The following is a 23233-nucleotide window of genomic DNA, read 5'->3' as shown; positions in this document are numbered from 1 at the left end:
ACTCAGTTCTCTCAGTTCCTCCACCCCTATTTTATCTGTTGTGATAAAACATTCACACACTGGTGTTCTCCTATCACCCAGCTACATGAGGATCAATTTGCAGGAGCTAATTAACCTAACAACCAGCCTGTTGTTTGGACGTGGGAGTAAAGCTGAATACCCAGGAGAACCTCTGTGATCATAAAGTCATAGAGCCATACAGCACGGAAGCAGGCTCTTCGGCTCAACATGTTTATACCAAGATGCTCCATCTAAACTAGTACCATTTACCTGCATTTGGCCCATATCCTCTATACAAATATTAATCATAGAAATAAAGAACTGCAGATGCTGGTTTATACCAAATATAGACACAAAGAGCTGGAGAAACTCAGCAGGTCAGGCAGCATCCCTGCGGAAAAAGAATGGGTGCTGTTTCGGGTCGGGACCCTTCTTCAGGCTAAAAGTAGTGGGTGGGGGTGGGGGTGGGGGTGAGGGTGGGGGTGGGGGTGGGGGTGGGGGTGGGGGTGGGGGTGGGGGGAGGTGAAGAGGTGGAGGCGGGAAAAGACCAGGACCAATCATGGTCTGATTAATCATGCCTTGTATCTTCTCATCCTAGTGGTTGATATAAACGTCACACCACTAGTCACAGGCCTCCAGTATGTTAAAAACAACCTTCCACCATCACCCTCTGCCCCACCCATGAAGGCACCGGCAGAATGTGGAAATTCAGCAAAGACACAATCAAACTTTGGTCACAGAGTAATTGAGTCACAGAGCATATAAACAGGCTCATCTATAAAATGCTGCTTTTGAACCTGCCTCGACTACCTCCTCTGGCAGCTCATTCCATGTACCCACCATCCACTGTGTGAAAAAAATATTCCCCTCAAGTTCCTATAAAATCTTCCACTCTCACCTGAAACCTCTGTCCGTTGGTTATTGATTCCCCTAGCCTGGGTAAAAGACTCTGCATTCACCCTATCTATTCCCCTCATGGTCCCTGGGACTGTGAGGCTGTTCCACTGTATGTAGTGAAACAATATTGTGTAAATAAAGCTTCATCTTCTGTTCATGAAGTGAAACGTCTCACTGTGAGGGCCACCATGACAACAAAATTGCATTCAGTTAGGTGCTGAAGATGGAGGGTGTTTCTTTGTCATCCAGCATTCCAACCAGGGGAATGTGTGGGCATTTAAATCAGAGTCAATCCGTATGCACTGCCTGCCTCTCTCCCATTCTCGTCTGCCTTCCTATCACATTCTCTCTCTCCCTCTGTGCTCTGTGAGTCTCTCTCTCTCTCTCTCTCTCTCTCTCTCTCTCTCTCTCTCTCTCTCTCTCTCTCTCTCTCTCTCTCTCTCTCTCTCTCTCTCTCTCTCTCTCTTTTTCATTTGTTGCCTACTCCTGTCCACATTTGCTCAACGTTACCTGCAGCTCCTTGCGATTAAGGCACTAATGCAATGTTGCATGGACAGAGCGATCCATCATTGGCGATGAACTGAAGTGCTAGCTATCCTCTCAACGGGACATTGAATTTCCCCTGGCGCCACTTGAAGATGAGTAGGAAGTTCGTGGTGTTAGGGCAAATGTTTATCCTTCAACCCATTATTACAAGAGATTTACCAAGAAATTTTAGTCTGCACTAATATGTGTGCTGCACAGTTGTTGCAAGAGCCCACTGATGACTGTTTTGATTGTGGCTCTGCTGTTACAAATTTCTTACAAGGGGGGAAGAGAATAGGTTGGTGGCCATAAAATCAATGGGAGCTTGGGAATTGGTTGGGCCATTGATCAGGTAGGTGGCTGGGTGAGAGGGAGGGGAGGTAGTAAGAGTGATGGAGGGTTGGGAGTTAGGATGGGTTGGCTGCCGAGAGCAAGGATGGACCTGGCGGCCGACGAGAACAAAGCCCCAGCGGCGGCCGAGGATGAAGACCCTCGGCCGCCGCTGACTAGAGGGGGAAGCTCAGCCCTGAAGACCGGAGATTTGAGGAGGGAGCCGCTGGCAACGATGGACGTGAGGAGTGGGGCGATAGGGGAGGGACCGGGGTCTTCCCTCCAGCACCTTCAAAGTCGGCTGCAGGAGGCGAGCCCCAGGACAAAGAGGCGGTTGGGCGAGGAGAGGGATGTCGAGACACGGGCCTGCAGCAGCCCGGGGCTTGCCTGCACCGGGGACGGGGGGACGGGGGGGGGGACGGACGGGGGTGCTCCAGTACTTCCAACATGTGGACTTTGGACTTTGGACTTTTTCATTTTAAATGGGGCCAAAATATGGCAATGGGTATTTGTGGGTTGAGTTTGGAATTTTTTTAAATTAAAAAAAATATATATTTATTTTTGAAAAGCATATGTACAGATAGAAATAAAAGACAAATTTGTTACAAAGTTCTTACATAGCTTCAATTTTAAAATTTAAAAAAAGAGAAAATAAAAAATAAAGAAGAAAGAAAAAAAAACTATAAACTATTGGGAAGAGAGAATAAAAAAAAATAAAAAAAGGTATAACTATAAAAATTAAAGGGGGTAGATCCGGGAGACAATAACCACAGTTGTACATTCAACTCTAAACTCAAGTTTCAACTTTTAATTTAAATTTTTAATTTTAGTCCTGTGTCAAACCCATTTACTTTTCTAAAAATTCAATAAATGGAGACCATATTTTAAAATATAAATCAGGTTTGTCAATTAAGGCAAATCTTATTTTTTCCAAATGCAGGGTCTCTGTCATTTCCGTAGTCCACATTTTAATTGTGGGGGTTATTGGTTTTTTCCAAAATTTAAGTATTAATTTTTTCGCAGTTATTAAACTGTAATCAAAAAAATGTACCTGACTTGTAAAGTTTGTAGTATGTTCTGATAATCCTAATATAATTAATTTTGGATCCATATCCAATTGCTTGTTCATAACTTTAGAAACTATTTAAAAAATATCCAACCAGAAATTTTGCATTTTTATGCAAGTTACGAAAATATGAGTTAAATTAGCTTCTTGAAATTGACATTTATCACAAATAGGAGAGATACTAGGAAAAATCCTATTTAATTTCGTCTTCGAATAATGTAATCTATGTATTATTTTTAATTGTATTAAGGAATGTCTAGTATTTAATGAACATTGGTGTATATGTTGTAAACTTTCATCCCATATATCTTGCATTATGAGTTGGTTCAATTCGTCCTCCCATGCTCGTCTATATGATTCTGATGACGGAATGTCAGTATCTAGGAGAGTATTATAAATAAAGGATATTGGAGTTTGGAATTTGAGAGAAAACCCACGCGGTCACGGGGAGAACGTATAAAGTCCGTACAGACCTCCGTAGTCGGGATCGAACCTGGGTGTCTGGCACTGCACGCACTGTATGGCAACAACTCTACCGCTGCGCCACCGGGTCTGGGGCCTTTGGGGATGGTGCGGTCAAGGACGGGATGAGATAGGGGAAGTGTTTTTTATTTTGAACATGGGCTGTGTGGCGGCTCCCGAGGGTCGGGCCATACCACTCACGACCCCTCGGCACGGGAATGGGTCGATCCAAGGAGGCGGACTTCAGCCGGGAGTATAAAGGTCAAGGACCGCATGACTCTCTCTCTCCTTGAGTTCCGACTAGCTACAGTAAACTCACTTTCTCTAGCACCTGACTACTTGTCATTATTTCGGCCTACTTGGCACACTACATTGGTGACCCCGAACGGTCCATTATAGGAAAATGGACAAGACATGGAGCGCAGCCTTCGCCCCGCTGTCCGAGGGCGCTACACCGGCTATCGCCTTAAACCAGCGCACTTGGACATTGACCAGCCGGTGCGGGTTGCACAGCCTCGGCCGCGCGGGCGCCCCCCTTTGCAAGTGCCTCCAACACCGCACCCGCCGATCCCCTCATCTCGACCGGTATTTGTACCCCCTGCTCCGCCCCCGTTTGTCCCTCCAGCTGTGCCCCCAAATGATGTGGAGAGATTACTGGGTTGGGGACTCACTACTATGGGATATCCCAAAAAATAAGTAAGGGACATACCCTAGCAGAGTTTCAATCCAGCATTGACCACTGGTCCTGGGAATGGCCTACGCTAATCAATCATGGGATATTGCAGCCTGATTTTCCCGCCAATTCCATGAAGGAATATTGCACGGGGAATGCTACAATTCGATGTGCACTCTGCAGAAATGGAGGGAATTGTGCAAATGCAACTCGTGCCTGGAGAAAAGCAAAATGCCTCAGAAATCATGGGTTATCGGATTTCAATCCCTGATAAGCACATTTTCATTCACGCAGCCCTGAAATGAAAAGTGCTACATGATCTGACTTCAAGGCCATTATCTGGTCTTTTTCACATTCCCCTTTTGTGGGAGTTGTCCACAAATTGGCAGCAGGTTTCTTTTTCTTTCAGCACAACAATGACTACACTTCAAGTGTACGTCTTTGTCCGTGAAGTGTTCTGGGCTGCTCTGACACCATGACAGATGCAGTATAAATGCATTTATTTCTTCCTTTTCTTGAATGGACATTTTTTAGCTGCCAGATAAAACTAGCCCGACACACCTGGTGAAGGAGAATAATCAAGCTTTACACCACAGTAAGAGGCCATAAGGCCAATGCTCTCGTCATTCTTGAGGTTTTTTTTTCTATCTTTATATTCTGCCCCTTCTTTCCCTGTGGAAAGCAAATAAGCAAACCTTCATTTGCTTCAGCATCTGTGATAGAGGAGCGAAATTCTATTGCTCTCATTGACTAATGTAAATCATTAACATTTGGTTGATGATATTTTAACAACACGGATGCTCAATAAAATAGATACATTTATATACCACAGCACAATATACATAGAAACATAGAAAATAGGTACAGGAGTAGGCCATTCGGCCCTTCGAGCCTGCACCGCCATTCAATATGATCATGGCTGATCATCCAACTCAGTATCCTGTACCTGCCTTCTCTCCATACCCCCTGATCCCTTTAGCCACAAGGGCCACATCTAACTCCCTCTTAAATATAGCCAATGAACTGGCCTCAACTACCTTCTGTGGAAGAGAATTCCACAGATTCACCACTCTGTGTGAAAAAAAACGTTCTCATCTCGGTCCTAAAAGACTTCCCCCTTATCCTTAAACTGTGACCCCTTGTTCTGGACTTCCCCAACATCGGGAACAATCTTCCTGCATCTAGCCTGTCCAACCCCTTAAGAATTTTATAAGTTTCTATAAGATCCCCCCTCAATCTTCTAAATTCCAGCGAGTACAAGCCGAGTCTATCCAGTCTTTCTTCATATGAAAGTCCTGCCATCCCAGGAATCAATCTGGTGAACCTTCTCTGTACTCCCTCTATGGCAAGAATGTATTTCCTCAGATTAGGAGACCAAAACTGTACGCAATACTCCAGGTGTGGTCTCACCAACAAACTGTCCTCAGTGCCGACACATTCAGCCACAGGAATGAACTTTTCCCATTGGTGGATGCGTGTGAGCGGAACAGATGAATTTAAGGTAAATGGGCAAAGAACCAAAGGCAACATTAGGAAATAAACATTTATACGCACTGAGTGGTCAGCAACATAGGTGGAGAATGAACTGTGTGTAAATGTTTGTAAATCCTTGTAGTTCATATTCTCACTCCTAACCTAATCAACAAACTGCTACCTGATTCTTCCCCATTTCCCCAGCACAGTGGCGCAGCGATAGAGTTGCTTCCTTACAGCACCAGAGACCCGGGTTAGATCCTGACCATGGGTGCTGTTTGTATAGAGTTTGTATGTTCTTCCTGTGACCTGCGTGGATTTTCCCCGGGTGCTCCAGTTTCCTCCCACGTTCCATAGATGTGCGGATTTGAAGGTTAATTGGCTAATTGTAATTGTAATTGTAACTGATTTTATTAGCCAAGTATGAAAACAGAACAAGTATGTAAATCATACGAGGAATTTGATTTGCCATACAGTCATACCAAAACAGCAATAAAACATGCAACCACATAAAAATTTAACATAAACATCCATCACAGCGGCTCCTCCACATTCCTCACTGTGATGGAAGGCAATAAAGTCTTATCTTCTTTCCTCCTTTTTCTCCCGCGGTCGGGGGAGTCAAATCAATCGCAGTCAGGGCGATTGAAGCTCCCGCAGGTGGCGATTGAAGCTCCCACGTCGGGGCGATCGAAGCTCCTGCAGCTTGTAGCTCCCGAAGCCGGTCCCTGACAAAGGGATCGTGAGCTCCACGATATTAAAGTCCGCAGGCTACCGCGGTTGGAGCTTCCGAAGTCGATCCCTGGCAAAGGGACCGCTAGCTCCGAGATGTTAAATCCACAGGCTCCCGCAGTTGAAGCTCCCAAGGTCGATCCCCAACAAGAGGCTGCTAGCTCCACGATGTTAGACCCGCAGTGCAGACGGAGATATGATAAGGAAAATGTTGCATCTCCGTTGGGGAAAGAGATAAAAAAAGTTTCCCTCTTCACTCCCCACATAATACAAAACTAAAGATACACTAAAACACCATTTAACTACAGACTGAAAAACAATAGAGAGAAAGGGATGAGACAGATTGTTGGCGAGGCAGCCATTGTACGGTGCCACTGTAAATTGTCCCAGGCGTGTTGGATAGAAGTAATGTACGGGTGATTGTTGGTCGGCGAGGACTCAGTGTGCCATCTGTTTCCCTATATCTCTAAAATATATTTTCTTTAAACAGAGAAATCCCATTGGAAAGACCTAAGTTTCAAGTCATGAGTATTTTATGCCCCAGACAGAACAATTAAATGCTTACTTGCAGCAGCACAACAGAATATGTAAACATAGTACTCTGTAAACAATGTAATAAATGAAAAAGAAATATTTATGCACATACACACACACACACACATACAGGCACATGAAAGCAAGCAAACAATAATAGTGCAAAAAGGCAAAACCAATGCCCCCAAGTCTATGTAGTTCAGAGCTTATTTGGATGTTGTAGTGTTTACTAGTCTGATAGTTGTCAGAAAGAAGCTGCTCCTGAACTTGCATGCTACAGTTTTCAGGCTACTATATCTTCTTCCCGGTGGCAGGAGTGAAATGAGAGTGTGGCCACGGTGGTGTGGGTCTCTGATGATGCTGGCTGCCTTTTTGAGGCAGCGATTCCTGTAGATCCCTTCGATGGTGGGGAGTTCAGTACCCGTGGTGGACTGGGCAGTGTTCACCATTTTTTGCAATCTTCTTCGCTCATGAGCGTTCGAGTTGCCAAACGAGGTGGTGATGTAACCAGTCAACATGCTCTCTAATGTACACAAGTTGAAGTTCAAGAGAATCCTCTCTGACATACCAAATTTCCTCAATCTTCTCAGGACAAATATTGCAAATGTAACCATGGAACAGAATGCAAAAATGCCAAAAGAATGCTCGACAGAATGAATGGTCAGAAATGATGAGGGTTGAGGAGTTTTTGCATCAGCGAAGTAGATTACAGTTGTAGTCAAATGCTACATAAAGTGCAGTTTGTCAAGTGCTGTTCAACAATAGCAAAAAAGGCAGCTATTTAAACTTACCAAATTGCCTAACAGGCCGGTCTATCGACTCACCTGGATTCCAGGCCCAGTTCCAGACTGAGTCTGAAGAAGGGTCTCAACCCGAAATGTCACCTGAACGTTCTCCAGTGATGCTGCTTGATCTGCTGAGTTACTCCAGCACTTTGTGTCCTTTTGTTCAGCATCTGCAGGTTCTTTGTTTCTATTACTTGTGCAATGATACACTATTACTCGGTAATACCTTGCACGATTATAGCGGGCAATCAGCAATAATGGACACCATTCCTCCTCTCTTGTAGTCCATCATGATGAGGGTTTACTGTATCTCATTATAGAAGTATCCATACATGAATCAACGAATGTTAAGATGCAGAAGCAGCAAGCAAATGGGAAAGCAAATATGGTGTTCTATTGTAATGGTTTTTGAGTACACCTTTCCCCTGATGAAATAGCATCTGAATATTGAGTACAGACCTGGCTTCTCTTCCAAAGGAGGGATATACCTTCCAGTGTAAATGCAATGAATGTACACCAGAATTGATTCCTTGGATGGTAGATTCCTTGTATGGGGAGGAATTAAGCAGACTGGGAAATATTCGCTTGAGTTCAGAAGAATGAGAAATAATCTTATTAAAATGTACGAACTGTTAAAGAGCCCGACAGGGTACGTGTAGAAGTGATATTTCTCCTATGTGAGGCATCTGGAGCCAGGAGTCACAATCTCAAAATAAGGAATCCTCCAGTCAGGGGAGAAATAAAAATAAATGACTTCATGCAGAGAGTCGAGAATTTTCGGGACACAGTACTCAAGAAGAATCAAGAGATATGGGTTTATTGGCATTGGCAAGAAGGATTACCCATGATAGTACTGAGTGGCAGAACAGCCATGAGGGCCAAATGGCCTACTCCTGCTCTATTCCTTATATCTTATGTCTAATATGCTGCAAGTGCACCTCTCCCATCTGTCTCCATCTCTCAGTGTATCCTGTTCTTTTCTCCCTCAGATGTTTATCAATCTTTCCTTTAAATCACCTGAGCTGCATGCCTAAGATAGCATTTGTGGTCGATACCACATTTTAATCACTTCCTGGATAAGGATGTTTTTGTTAATTTTTAAAAAGGATCTGTTGTCTTATCTTTGTCACCTCAGGTTTTGGACATGCTGGGCGTCACAGCAGCAAGTAGAGCAGCTGCCTCGCTGCGCAAGAGACCCAGGCTTGGTCATAACCTCGTGCACTGTGTGGAGTTTGCATGTTCTCCCTGTGACCACGTGGGTTTTCACCGGGTACTCAGGTTTCCTCCCACATCCCAAAGACGTGCTGACTTGTAAGTTAATTGGCCTCTGTAAATTGCCCCTGGTGTGTAGGGAGTGGATGAGAAATTAGATAACGTAGAACTAGTGTGAATGGCTGATGGATGGTTAGCGTGGACTTGGTGGGCCAAAGGAATTGTTTCCATGCTGTATCTTTCAGTCAATTGAATACACAAGGACATGGTCATTTGTTTTACTTCATATATGACAGTCGATGTGTATCCAGCCTCTTATGGCAACTGGATATGAAATATTGCCTCAGATATGTCTCTGTAGATTCTGTATTGTAGAGTTCTACTGCAGTGGAAAAGCCAAAAAGGTGGCATGGTGGTGCAGCAGTAGAGTTGCTGCCTTATCCAGGTTCAGAGAATTGGGTTTGATCCTTAATATGGGTGGTGCCTGCAAGGAGTTTGTACGTTCTCCCCGTGACCGCGTGGGTTTCCCCCGGTGCTCCGGTTTCCTAACACACTCCAAAGATGTACAGGTTTGTAGGTTAATTGTCTTTCTAATGGTGCGTCCTTTTATTCTGAGGCTATGGCCTCTGTTCCTCGGCTCTCCCACTCGTGGAAACATCCTCTCCACATCCACTCTATCCAGTCCTATCACTATTCTGTACGTTTCAATAAGGTCCCCTCTCATCCTTTTAAATTCCAGTGAGTACAGGCCCAGTGCCGTCAAACGCTCATCATATGTTAACCCAATAATTCCTGGGATCATTCTTGTAAACCTCCTCCAGACCCTCTCTAACACCAGTACATTCCTCCTCTGATATGAAGCCCAAAACTACTCATAATACTCCAGTTGCAGTCTGACCAGTGCCTTACAAAGCCTCAGCATTACATCCCCGTTTTTATATCCTAGTCCTCTCCAAACAAATGCTTCCTTGTGTCAATTTGTTGTGTCGTGACTATGTCTTCTTGTTGTTTCTGCCATGATATCAGCCTGTCAGCAGTGAGCTCTTCTACCTGTGACCGTGTCGGCAAAAGGATCGGTCTCCTATGTTAGCTAGGTTTAGGTTTATTACTGTCGCATGTGCTGAGCTACTGTGAAAAGCTTTGTTTTACGTGCTACGTAATCAAATCAGATAATACCATACATAGATTCAATCAAACCAAATTCAAGTACAATAGTTAGACCAAAGGAGAAAGATACAATATGCAGAATATGGTTCTCAGGATTGTAGATATGGTTTTGAATGTAGCTGCCGACTGTAGTGGGTTGTTCTGGTGTGAGTCCGCCATGTAGTTTCCACAGCAGCCTCCGAGAATATCTTTTGCATGAAGGAATTTCGCCATGTTTGCATGATGATAATACTTTTCAAAATTGGGCAATTCAAGATCCAAGGAAAACAATCCTAATGCCAGGAATCAAATTGAAGGGAAAATATTTTTTTCAGACTTGTTATTTGCTTAAGTTAAGAAGGGTAATTTGAAGCTATTTGTTTCTGATAATCTGTAATGAACTTATTTTAAGTTTTGTTATGCCTCTTTGATTGCTGATAATGGTAGTTTAATTAAGTTTAGTTTAGTTTAGTTTAGTATATTATTGGACGTGTACCAAGATACAGTGTAAAGGTTTTGTTTGCATGCTACCGGAGTGGAGAAATGTAAATGTAGTAGTGATGTTTAATAGGTTTATAGATAGGCATATGGAAGTGCAGGGAATAGAAGGATATGGATCATGTACAGGCAGATGTGATCAGTTTAGCTAGACATCATATTCAGCACAGACATTGTGGGCCAAAGGGCCAGTTCCTGTGCTGTACTCTTCTATGTTTTATGTTCCATGTTCATTCAAAAGAAAGTCTGCATGAATTCAATCACAGTGCAAAGATAAAGGATAAAGGGTACAACATTTAGTGCGAGGATACAACATTGAAGTCCAATCAAGTCTCGGTTAAGAAAGTTCAAGGGTCTCCAATGAGGTAGATGGGAGATCAGGACCACACTCTAGCTGATGAGAGGACCATTAAGTTGCCTGATGACAGCTAAGAAGAAACAGTTCCTGAACCTGGAGCTATGTGTTTTCAAATATCTGTATCTTCTGCCTGATGGGAAAGGGGAGGAGAGGGAGTGGCCAGGGTGAGACCGGTTCTTGATTATGCTGGCGGCCTTGCCGAGGCTACGTGAAGTATAGATAGAGTCCATGGAAGGGAGGTTGGTATATGTGATGGTCTGGGCTACGTCCACCGCTCTCTGCAATCAGGTCAAGAACCTGGTATTTACTAAGTGGGATTTGAAAATGGCACCAAAACTGGCAACTCTGCATACTGTCTCAGTGTACTCCTGCTATACACTTGTACTGTATCTGAGATGCTTATCAAAGATGTATCTAAGTCCTTATGTATAGTGATATTTGTACTGAACTGTATATAAAATTGAATTTCACTGCATGTCAGTACACGTAACAAATAAAGTACCAGGTCAAACCAATTTCTTGTGGTCTTGGATGGAGCTTTTTTGAGGGCATCTGTAGAAATTGGTGACTGTTGTTGGAGACATGCTGAACTTCTTATGCCTTATAAGGAAGTGGAGCTGTTGGTGTGCTTTCTTGGCCATAGCTTCGATGTGGCTCGTCCAGCTCAAATTAATGGCGATATTTATTCCGAGGAACACAAGGCTTTAAAATATCTCCACTCTGCTGCCATCAACGTAGATGTAGGGGTATGTGCATTGCTTCGCTTCCTGAAGTCAGGAAGGTGTTGAAAAAACAGTTGAACAAATAGCTGTTTGGAGTGGGAAAGAGATGAGAACTTTCATTTATACGGCAAAGTTTAATGATTTGAAGCAAATTCAGTAATGACTTTCAAAATCAAACTGGATGCATAATTTGAAAAGAGCAATGTTTGCAAGGTTTTGAGCAAGGAAGCAAGGCTACTGGATTGCATGTTCTTAAAATAGTTCAGAGTACAACGAGAAAAATGCAATTCTTTATTTTAATTAGACAACAACCCGCTGTGCACAGATATCCTAAAAACTGGCTACAAAAATACTGAAGGAAATTGTACTCACGATGAAGTTGTGTAATGGAAGCGCGTGTGAATGATGCTCAAGGTTGCTATGGATACAGGGGATAAATATTGGATGAAAAGATGTGCATGGAACATTTCAAAGCAACTGCACCAATTGAGGAGACAAAATGTATCAATCAATTCTTTGAAGAGAATTTTAGAATCGCTAAAAACACGATGCTAAAGAGGGAGAGTGTTGTGCCGATCATGTTCGTGCCAGTCAATAAAGGGCTTACCAGCCTAATCCCACTTCCCAGTATTAGGTCTGCAGCATTGCACATCAAGACTCTATGTCAATCTCCGCTATAAAAATACCCAATGACTTGGCCCACTGCCGTCTGCGGTAATTAATTCCACAGATTCACCACCCTCTGGCTAAAGAAATTCCTCCTCATCTCCCTTCTAAAGGTACATCCTTTCTTTTGGCTCTGCCCTTTGGTCCCAGACTCTTCCACTAATGAAAACATCCTCTCTATGGGGCGAGGATGTAGAAATCACAAATCTACTCTATCCAGGCCTTTCACTATTCAGTAAGGCAGGAGAATGGGATTGAGAGGGAAAGATAGATCAGCCATGATTGAATAGCGGAGTAGACTCGATAGGCCATATGGCCTAATTCTGCTCTCATGATGTATGATCTTATGACTCTTCACGTACATATTCGACTATTATAGACGTGATGGGTGTCTCTGCTCTATCACTCTCCCAAGCAGTGATATCCAGACCCCGGAGATCTGGATATCCAGATTCAGCGGTGGCATGGTGAGGCAAAGGTAGAGTTGCAGTCCCAGTCCCAGTCCCAGAGACCAGGTTACAGTCCCAGAGACCAGGGATCGATCCTGACTACTGGTGCCGTCTGTACATTATCCTTATGACTGCATGGGTTTTCTCTGGGTGCTCCAGTTTCCTCCCACATTCCAAAGACGTACAGGTTTTTTAGGTTAATTGACTTAGGTAAAGATTGTAAATTGTCCCTAGTGTGCAAGATAGTGCTAGTGTATGGGATGATCACTGTTCGGCACGGGCTCGGTGGCTACATCCATTTGTAGCCAATCTATTCTAATATACCTACAGCAAGCACTGTCGCTACAAAGGTGCACAATTATATCCTGTTCACAAGCAATGAGACAAATTCAAACCAGCCAACTACCGCCCAAAGCATTTAATATCATTCATCAGCAATATAATGAGAGGCGTACTTATCAATAATGTAGACATCAATATTCAGCTTGGGTTACAACATGACTGCCAGGGTCCAAACCTCTCTCAGCATTGGCCCAAACATCAAGAATCAAGAGTCAAGAGTGTTTAATTGTCATATGCACAAGGCACAGAACAATGAAATTCTTACTTTCCACAGCTTTACATGCACATTATCATGGCAACGCAACTGATAAATATGCTATAATCAATAACACGATAAGTTATCAATAATACTCGATAACTAAAACATAGTGCAAGCCAAAGTATGTGGTGGAACCTATAAAAACTCCATCGTAGTTCTAGGCTGAGTTAGGGTTGTGCTTAGTGTTGTGCTGGGTGGTCCAAGAGCTTGATAAATGACGGGAAGAAGCTGTTCTTGAACCTGGAGGTCATGGTTCTCAGGCTTCTGCACCTTTTTCATGATGGTAGCAGGGAAATGAGCGCGTGGCCAGGGTGGTGTGTGTCATTGATAATTTTGCTGCCTTCTTCAGGTAGAGCTTTCTGTAGATCCCTTCGATGGTGGGGAGCATCTGAAAGGATGTATTCCAGAGGTGATATAAGGGCACTACTTGACGAAACATAGTATTGGCCAATCCTTTCCATGAATGCTGCTCTCCCCATTGAGTTTCTCCAGAAGATCAATTGTTGCACTGGGGAAAACCGCCTTATTCTTCTTCAGAATAAGGATCTTCCACGACCTCTTTAGAGAGAAGATTAGCTTAACATGTCATCTGATACATTGAGATTGGACACAAGCAAGAGGTGCAATGAAGCATCCAGTGAGTCAAGGGTTCATTGATGCTGGTGGTTCAATGTCTACTTCAAGCAATTCACTCCACAGAAACTGTTTGGGGTTGTTAAGGGGAAAGGAGATCCCATCAGACGTATGCCTTTCAGTTCCTTCAGAGCATTGAACAGGTGACCTAACCAGCAGGTCTGGGGAATTTAAAGAGAAGAAATAACCACCTGCAATGCTTTAAAATGAAACATGTTGTATTTAAGGAAAGTACATAATGGGGTAAAAAAGCATGTTGAAACACAGCCATTGGGCCATTAACCATGTAGGAAGCATATTTTCCTCCAGAGATGCTGCCTTACTCCAGCTGAGTTACTCGAGCACATTGTGTCCATCTTTCTGATGTTGTTCTATTTGAACAGAAGCTACTGTTTTTTAAATTAATTCGGGAGGAAGCAATCCCAAAATTAAACCATAATAACAAAACAGATATTTGATGTAATTTAATTTAGAGATAAAGTGCGGAAACAGGTCCTTTAGTCCATTGAGTCTGCACCGACCAACGATCCCTATACACTAGCACCATCCGACACATTAGGGACAATTTAAGGCAAGGTGGCCGATTGAGTCTACTCTGCCACAATCATGGCTGATCTGTCTTTTCCTTTTAACCCCATTCTCCTGCCTTCTCCCCAAAGCCTTTCACACCTTTACTAATCAAGAATCTGTCAATCTCCGCTTTAAAAACACCCAATGATGTCTTCCATGGCAATGAATTCTACAGATTCACCACCCTTTGACGAAAAAAAATCCTCCTCATCACCTTTCTAAAGCTATGTCCTTTTATTCTGAGGCTGTGGCCTCTGATCTTTGATGCTTCCACTAGTGGAAACATCCTCTCCATATTCACTCCATTCTGTCAGTTTCAATGAGGTCCCCACTCATCCTTCTAAACTCCAGTGAGTACAGGCCCAGTGCCACAAAACACTTATCATACGCCATCATTCTTGCAGACAAGAGCAGGTTAGATGGAGTGTGGTCAACACAACAACACAAATAAATAGGAGTAGAAGGCCAGCAGGCCTTGCAAATCTGCCCCACCATTTTAAATGTTCACGGATGATTGATGCTGGCCTCATCTCCTCTTCTGTGCCAATTCCCCATATCCCTCAATTCCTTGATCTGGCAAATAATTATCTATCTCCACCTCAAACATAACAATTTATGATTTATATGCAGTTGGCAAGAGCCTTCATTTCCACCAAACCAATTCTGTCCCATGCATGTGACCAGTTGAATGTGAATAAGATGAGTCAGTAATATTTGACAAATAAGATGATTTATTTATGCACAAAACTGTTTTATGTGTGAAGTTATTGCCAAAGTTTTTTAAGCTGTCGTATACAAGATATTACAATGTATAGATCACTGACCATGGAATCAGGATGATTTATTATATGCTGCGGGTAACAGCAAGAACAATCTTCGAATGTTCGAAGAACTCTTCAGGCTATTGCACAAATAAACTGTAAATCTCAAAAATACAAGCAGGCTTGTATTTACAAAACAGAAAGAGCTTCCTTTGGGTTACTGGAGGACAGGAATGGATTGTAAACTGTTAGTGAGAATACAGAAGTGATGGTGAAGAGAAGGAATCCTTAAAATCTCATAAAACGTAGGTTGCACAGGAATTATAGAGGATTATGCAAGATCCTTTTCAGATCTTATAACTAAACTGTCACGATTGCATCAATTACTAAAGAGGAAGAAAGGAACTGGGACAAAGAACAGCAAATGGCATATGAAGTATGTACGAAGAGCCTGAAAAATATGCCTTTGTTAGTTTAATTCACTGTGATACAACAAATACAGTAAACCCTCATTATAACCGACCATGGGGAGGGGAAGGGAGTGGTGTTTGTTATTGCCAATTGTCCGCTATAACCGTGTAGAGTATTATCATTGTATAAGTGGTAGACACAAACAACTGCAGTTGCTGGTTAATACACAAAAGGACACAAATGCTGGAGTGACTCAAGAGGTCAGGCAGCATCTCTGGAGAACGTGGACTGGTGACATTTTGGGTTGAGGCCCTTCTTCAGACTCTCGATCTGGAACTGGGCTGGAATCCAGGTGAGTTGATGGCCCTGGCCTGCTGGCGGCCAGAGGACAGGTGAGGATCGGCGGAGTCAATAGTTGCCAGGGGCAGCACGTGTGGCCGGTGCTTTAAGTGGCGAGGAATGTAGTGCAAGTCAGCGTCGACAGCCATTGGTAAGTCCGTCCTTCTGAAAGCCAAAATCCATTATAAAAAGGTCCGTGAAAATGAGGGTTCACTGTACATTGAAATTTAATGTTTCAAGTAGTGGGTTGGGAGCTGTAATCGGATGGCAGTCAACGAAAATTATGCACTGACAGTGAATGAGAAAAGTCATGCTCAAGTTGAGAAAGAGACTTTAAGGGTTATCCTTGCATTGAAAACGTTTCCGCAATTGTTATCGAGCAGACCTTTCTCTTTGGTCACAAGCCATTAGCTTGGTCAGCAATTCTTGGTCTCAATTTAGAAATAATACAATGGCAAAGAGGAAGTCTACACAGTGTCATTGCCAGTATAAACAATGGAGAATTGGGCTTGCATCTCCATTGAGCAAGCACGTGCACGGTGTAATTGAGAAAACTGAATAGAGCAAGTTTTTTCCTGTGTTACCACACTCAGAATAAGTAATTTGTACAGTGGGACTAGTGTAGCTGGGACATGTTGGGCGGTGTGGGCAAGTTGGGCCGAAAGGCTTGTTTCCACACTTTTCACTCTATGACTATATGACTTTACACAAATACGTTAACTACACAATGGTGTCTGTAATGAAGGGAAGGGAATGGCATGGAAGAAGATCTAAGAAAGGAGCTGGGAATGGTGAGGATGTGGAAATTGTGTCCAATGCTTCTGGTAAACAGGAAATGTATTATGCAAGAAGATTGTGATGGATACAAGGTGTACAGTAATTGTATGGCCAAAGATGAGTTCTCTTTGTGAATAGTGCTACATTGACAAGCTGGGCAAACCATACAGCTAAAAGTAAATGTTCCAATTCTATGAGATGACCAGAATGAGACTGGCTAAAGCAGTTGGCAGCTTGGACATAAAGATGAGGCCTTATATTGTTAATGATCATTTGAATTATGGTAAAAATTTGTTACCTGTAAGTCCGAGCTTGACCCAAGTTATGCCTGAACCAGCAACCACCAGTAAAATATCCTGCCTTCTCCCAACTTGATAAATGATGAAAAACGTGCACATGGTGAATATCCACCCATCCCCAATTATAGATATTTTCTAGAATGGAAAAACTTACTCAGTGCCCTTGGGATTGACCAACAAATGATGTTTGGTTTAGTTTTGTTCATTGTCACATGTACAGCGAAAAGTTTCTGTTGCGTGCTAACCAGTCAGCAGAAAGATAATACATGATTACAATCGAGCAATCCACAGTGTACAGATGCAAATGTTAGCTGCTGGTTATACACATCATTCATGCGGCAGTATTGATTTTGGAGGTTGATATACATTTAGAATCACCCACACAAACAATAAATAACTATCATTTTCTGTTGGGAACTAATTTTAGCTCTTCTTTTGTCAGTGGTCACATCTTCAATAAATATATTTGGCAATTGGAGATGAGCAAACTCTACTCAGTCTGGGTTTTGAACTTGGAACCTATGGGTTTTGCGGTGCAGGCAAAGTCACAAGAGTAGTAGCTGAGGGTTAGGACAAGGGTTAGTAGATGGAAACTGAGGCCGGCTATTGCTTTTGAATGAGCATGATAATGCATAGGGTTTTACTGTCCAAGTCAGTTCATATCTGTGCAGCATACCTAGGCTGGGCCATGATACAGATAACACCGGATGTGTTATATTGTTTTATTAATGTTATCTATGATAGGGTGGCACATGGCACAGAGGTAGAGTTACTGCCTTACAGTGCCAGAGACCCGGGTTCGATCCTGAGTATGGTTGGTGTCTGTACGGAGTTTGTACGTTCTCCCTGTGACCGCGTGCGTTTTCTCCGGGATCTCCGGTTTCCTCCCACACTCCAAAGACGTACAGGCTTGAAGGCTAATTGGCTTGGAAAAATTTGTAAATGATTCCTAGTGAATATAGGATAGTGTTAGTGCATGGGGATCACTGGTTGGCACAGACTCAGTTGGCTGTAGGGCTTATTTTCACGCTGTATCTCTAAGTAAAACTAAACTAGACTAACTTTTAAATATGTGTGATACGACAGCTATGCAAGGTGTTGGCATAGAAATTACTGATACCTTCTCATTAGGGTGTATATGATATGTGTAGCTGAGTGATGCAATTCAGAAGCTGATGGATTATGTGAACGTGTAATTTGACAAGTAAAAATATATCGGGCTTGATACGTATAAATATTATATATTTTTTATTTCGTATAAATGTGTGATGCGTGATGAGTTTTAAAGTCCGTTGTATGACATTGACAAAGCTGCAATGGATTTGAACAGATGTGTAAGAGATGATTAATACAGAGTAGATACAAAGAACTGCAGGAAACACAGAGGGGTTCCTGACCTCAAATGTCACCTATCCATGTTCTCCAGCGATGCTGTCTGACCTACTGAATTACTTCAGCGTTTTGTGTCTTCCATGATTAATATAGAGGCTAAAGGAATGATAGCCAGAGTTAATGCACACATTCCTGTGATCAGCATTTATATAGTGCTTTTATCTGGTATTGCAAAGCTTCCTGCGTTGTTGGATTCTCCAATATTAGGTAACCTCTAACTAACCCGCCTCCACTTTCTCCCCTTCAACCTCCCCCCACATCCCCCCCTTCTCTCCCATGTACTACTACCTCGTTCTCCCCTCCATAGCCACCCACCCCCCCCCCCCCCCTGCCCGCTACTTCTGTCCCCCCGGTTTCATAATCCGTAACTTTTCAAACCAATCCCATTCTTTTTTCTAATCTCTGGTCTTTATTCTAAGCATTGGCCTATAAAAAAAAACCTTGTCTCTGTCACTCTATTACCATGCCTCGCTTTATCCTGCCTCTCCCCCTTTCCAGCTTTCTTATCCACCCCCCCCCCCAACCCTCCAACAACCGGTCTGAAGAAGGGTCTTGACCCGAAACATCAATTGTCCATGTTCTCCAGAGATGCTGCCTGGCCTGCTCAGTTACTCCAGCATTTGTGTGCTTTTGCGCCTGTGTTATTTTAAACATTCAGTTACGCTTCACATTGACTTGATGCTTTCCAAACAAAAAGTGAAGAACACATACAGCGCATTGAAAGCTGGAACATCTTAAATAAAATGTTCTCCTTTTAGCAAGGAACAGGAGATTGTCCGTTAATTAATAACCTGCTAGTAGAATGACATTGCTCAGAAATTATATGTTTCAAAGGTATTGTGATTGCACAGTTATGTTAGAAAGGGCTTAATTACGGAGGGAGGATAATCTGTTTTTCATTAAAAGTGGAATTTCCATTCCAAACCTAGTCCATGTTCAATGATCAGTTTTGTTTATTTATCTGAGTGTGTTCAAACCAAAATTTAGTTTAGTTTAGCTTACAGATACAGTATGGAAACAGGCCCTTCGGCCCACTAAGTTCACACTGACCATTGATCGCACGTTTACTCTAGTTCTATGTTATCCCACTTTCTCATCCACTCCCTACATATTCAGGTTTTTGTTTACAAAGACCAATTAACCTACAACCTGCTCGTCTTTGGGATGTGGGAGGAAACCGGGCATCTGGAGCAAACCCATGGTTGATATTGTACTTGGCCACACAGTCATGGCATCAAAGTGGAGGAAATGGGATCACAGTTGAGGATCAAAGTGGAGGAAATGTCATGACCAATTCTAACCAATGACTAAGCTGTGCTGAAAAAGAAGTCCAGAAGCCAATTGCAGATGGAGGCCCTAAGACCAAGATTCATAGACTTAGGGATAAACATAATCAATATTCTGATATTGAAGGTTGAGCTGTAGCCAATGAATAACTACAGGCAGCATCTCTGAAGAGAAGGAATAGGTGAAGTTTCAGGTCGAGACCCTCTTTCAGACTGAGAGTCAGGGGAGAGGGAAACTAGAGAGATGGAAGGGTACAAAGAGAATGTTTGACCAACATCTGTAGTTCCTTCCTACACACTTCATTGTAGCTGATGTTATTGCTACTGGATGGTAGACATTGGGACAGGTCACTTTATATTTCTTGGGGACCGGAATGTGGAAGGTTTTCTTGAAGCAGGTGGGGACAGAGGATTGTTGAAGCGATAAGTTGAAGATGTCAGCAAAGATTCTGGCCAGTTGATTGGTGCATGATTTCAGAATCAGAAACTCCATACAGGTCAGCCACTTGCCGAGAGTTTGCAGATTTTACGAGAATGAAAGCCGATATGACGTCTGCACCAGGGTGGCTGGGACAGTTTAGTCTAGTTTATTGTCATATGTACTGAGGTACAATGAAAAGCTTTTGTTGTGTGCTAACCAGACAGCGGAAAGACTATACGTGATTACAATCAAGCTGTCCACAGTGTCCAGATACATGATAAAGGGAATAACATCTAGTGCTAGGTCCAGTAAAGTCCAATTAAAGATAGTCCAAGGGTCTTCAACGAGATAGATCATAGCTCAGCACTGCATTCTAGTTGTTGGGAGGATGTTTTAGTTGCCTGATAACAGCTGGGAAGAAACTGTCTCTGAATCTGGAGGTGTGTGTTTTCACACTTCTGTACCTCTTGCCTAATGGGAGAGTGGAGAAGATGTAGTGGCCAGGGTGCGACTTGTCCTTGATTGTGCTGCTGGCCTTGCTAAGCCAGCATGAGGTATAAATGGAGTCAATGGAAGGGAGCTGCCTCACAGTTTCAGAGACCCAGGTTCGATCCTGAGCTTGGATGCTGTCTGTGTGAAATTTGCACGTTCTCCCTATGACCGTGTGGGTTTCCTCCAGGTGCTCTGGATTCCTCTCACATCCCAAAGATATACGGGTTGTAGGTCAATTTGCCTCTGTAAATTGACTCTAATGTGTAGGGGGTGGGATAACATAGGGCTAGTGTGAAGATGTGATGGACTCGGTGGGACGAAGGACCCGTTTTCATGGTGTGTCTCCCAATTGATCAATCCATTTTTTGACAATTTTCAGAAACCCATTTGGCAAATGACATCTTACTTTGTGCAAATACTTCCTGGAAAGGGAGAACAGAGGAGGATAGTTTTCAGATAGGATGAGAAGATGAAGCCCATTTGCCCCATGGATTGATGTGAAAGAGGCCATTTTGCTGTCTGTTTGAAAGAGTGTTTAAAGAGTGACTCCTTAAGCCTTGGGGAAAGCACAAAGTCATTTATTCCCATCACGTACTGACTTTTAATAGCTTGCAAGCTTGGCAGAAGCATTTAACATAGAGGTGAATAAGTAAAGAGACATTGATCTGCAATCAATGCATCAGATGTCAAATACCAACTTCCAGCATCTGTTTTGGCTCTGGATGCTACCTAAGAGGTGTCAAGCCAGAATGTTTAATCATCCAATGAATCAGGAACGGAACAATTAAATTCTTACCTGCTGCACCTTTACGGGTGCTTCAGTGCAACAATAAAACAACTATATATCAATAATACAATAAATTATCAGTAATGCTTGGTAACCAAGAGCATAATGGTGCAAACCAAAGTGCGTAGTGAAACCTGAACAATGTCCACATTGGATCATGGGCGAGGTAGTGTGAGGGTAAGGTGCTTTATTGGCTTGCTGTTACAGTGAAATTCACTCAGCAGGCTGTAGATTTGCTTTGCCACCACCATGTAATTTAACCTTAAACTAAGGTCAAGGGCAACATGTTAGAATGGTGAGGTGATGTTTCCGTGTGCTCCAAGTTTGTATTGCAGCCATTTATTTAATGTGGGTTTACTTCTGCGCGATACTTGCCTTCATTTACTTTAGAGGTACAGCAAGGAAACAAACCTTCAGCTCATCGGGTCCACACTGACCTTCGATCATTCATTCACACTAGCTCTATGTTATTCCACTCTCTCATCCACTCCCCAGCAATTAGGGAAATTTGCAGAGGCCAATTAACTTACAAACCTGCACGTCTTTGAGATGTTCACCTGGAGGAAATCCACACGGTCATAAGAGAATGTGCAAAGTCCACACAATCGGCACCCATGGTCAGGATTGAACCTGGGTCTCTGGTGCGAGAAGGCAGCAGCTCTACCAGCTGCACTTCTGGCCCACTGCATTACAGTTATTAATTTATTACACCATTGATTATAACACATTTATCTGCGTGGTATGGGTTTAGAGGCCTGTTCAGCTGCAGCAAGTAAGAATTTCAATAGACAATAGACAATAGGTGCAGGAGGAGACCATTTGGCCCTTCGAGCCAGCACCGCCATTCAATGTGATCATGGCTGATCATTCTCAATCAGTACCCCATTCCTGCCTTCTCCCCATACCCCCTGACTCCGCTATCCTTAAGAGCTCTATCTAGCTCTCTCTTGAATGCATTCAGAGAATTGGCCTCCACTGCCTTCTGAGGCAGAGAATTCCACAGATTCACAACTCTCTGACTGAAAAAGGTTTTCCTCATCTCAGTTCTAAATGGCCTACCCCTTGTTCTTAAACTGTGGCCCCTTGTTCTGGACTCCCCCAACATTGGGAACATGTTTCCTGCCTCTAACGTGTCCAACCCCTTAATAATCTTATACATTTCAATAAGATCTCCTCTCATCCTTCTAAATTCCAGTGTATACAAGCCTAGTCGCTCCAGTCTTTCAACATATGACAGTCCCGCCATTCCGGGAATTAACCTAGTGAACCTACGCTGCACGCCCTCAATAGCAAGAATTTCATTGTTTCATTGCCAGTATATATGACAATTTAACACTCGACTTGACTCTTGACATGGTCACAGTAAGAACATGAAAACTCCACACAGACAGCATCAGAGGTCGGGATTCCAACAGTTTTAATGAAACTATGATGCCACATTCCTACCAGCTGCATCACCGTGCAACCCTCTTGTTACCATGACCCTGTTTTTCCCAATGTATATTTCCACACTCATACACCAAACAAAATGTCTCTAATTGCAGGTAAATGCAATCGTTTTCCTTCAACCAGTGGGGCAGACTTTTTTCTAACTTCAAAAACTGGTCTTGGTCTCAGCATCTCAGGAGTGATGGCTTGCACGGGTTTTACATCGGCTCTGTGATCCCGAACTCGCTTCAATTCACCATTTAAAACCTTCTGAAGAAGGGTCTGAAGAAGTGTCCTGACCAGAAACGTTCCCCAGAGATGCTGCCTGATCCCGCTGACTAACTGTGTAGGAAAGAGCTGCAGATGCTGGTTTACACCGAAGATAGATACAAAATGCTCCAGCACTTTGTGTCCTTTTGGGCAAACCAGCATCTGCATTTCCTTGTGCCTATTAAAACTTGCCCTCCTAATATGACTTCTGATCAGCGGCAGATTACAAAATGACTTC

The sequence above is a fragment of the Rhinoraja longicauda genome, chromosome 1 (genome assembly GCF_053455715.1).
Source record: "Rhinoraja longicauda isolate Sanriku21f chromosome 1, sRhiLon1.1, whole genome shotgun sequence".
In the NCBI taxonomy this organism is placed as follows: domain Eukaryota; kingdom Metazoa; phylum Chordata; class Chondrichthyes; order Rajiformes; family Arhynchobatidae; genus Rhinoraja; species Rhinoraja longicauda.
Note: the sequence above shows the minus strand (reverse complement) of the source record.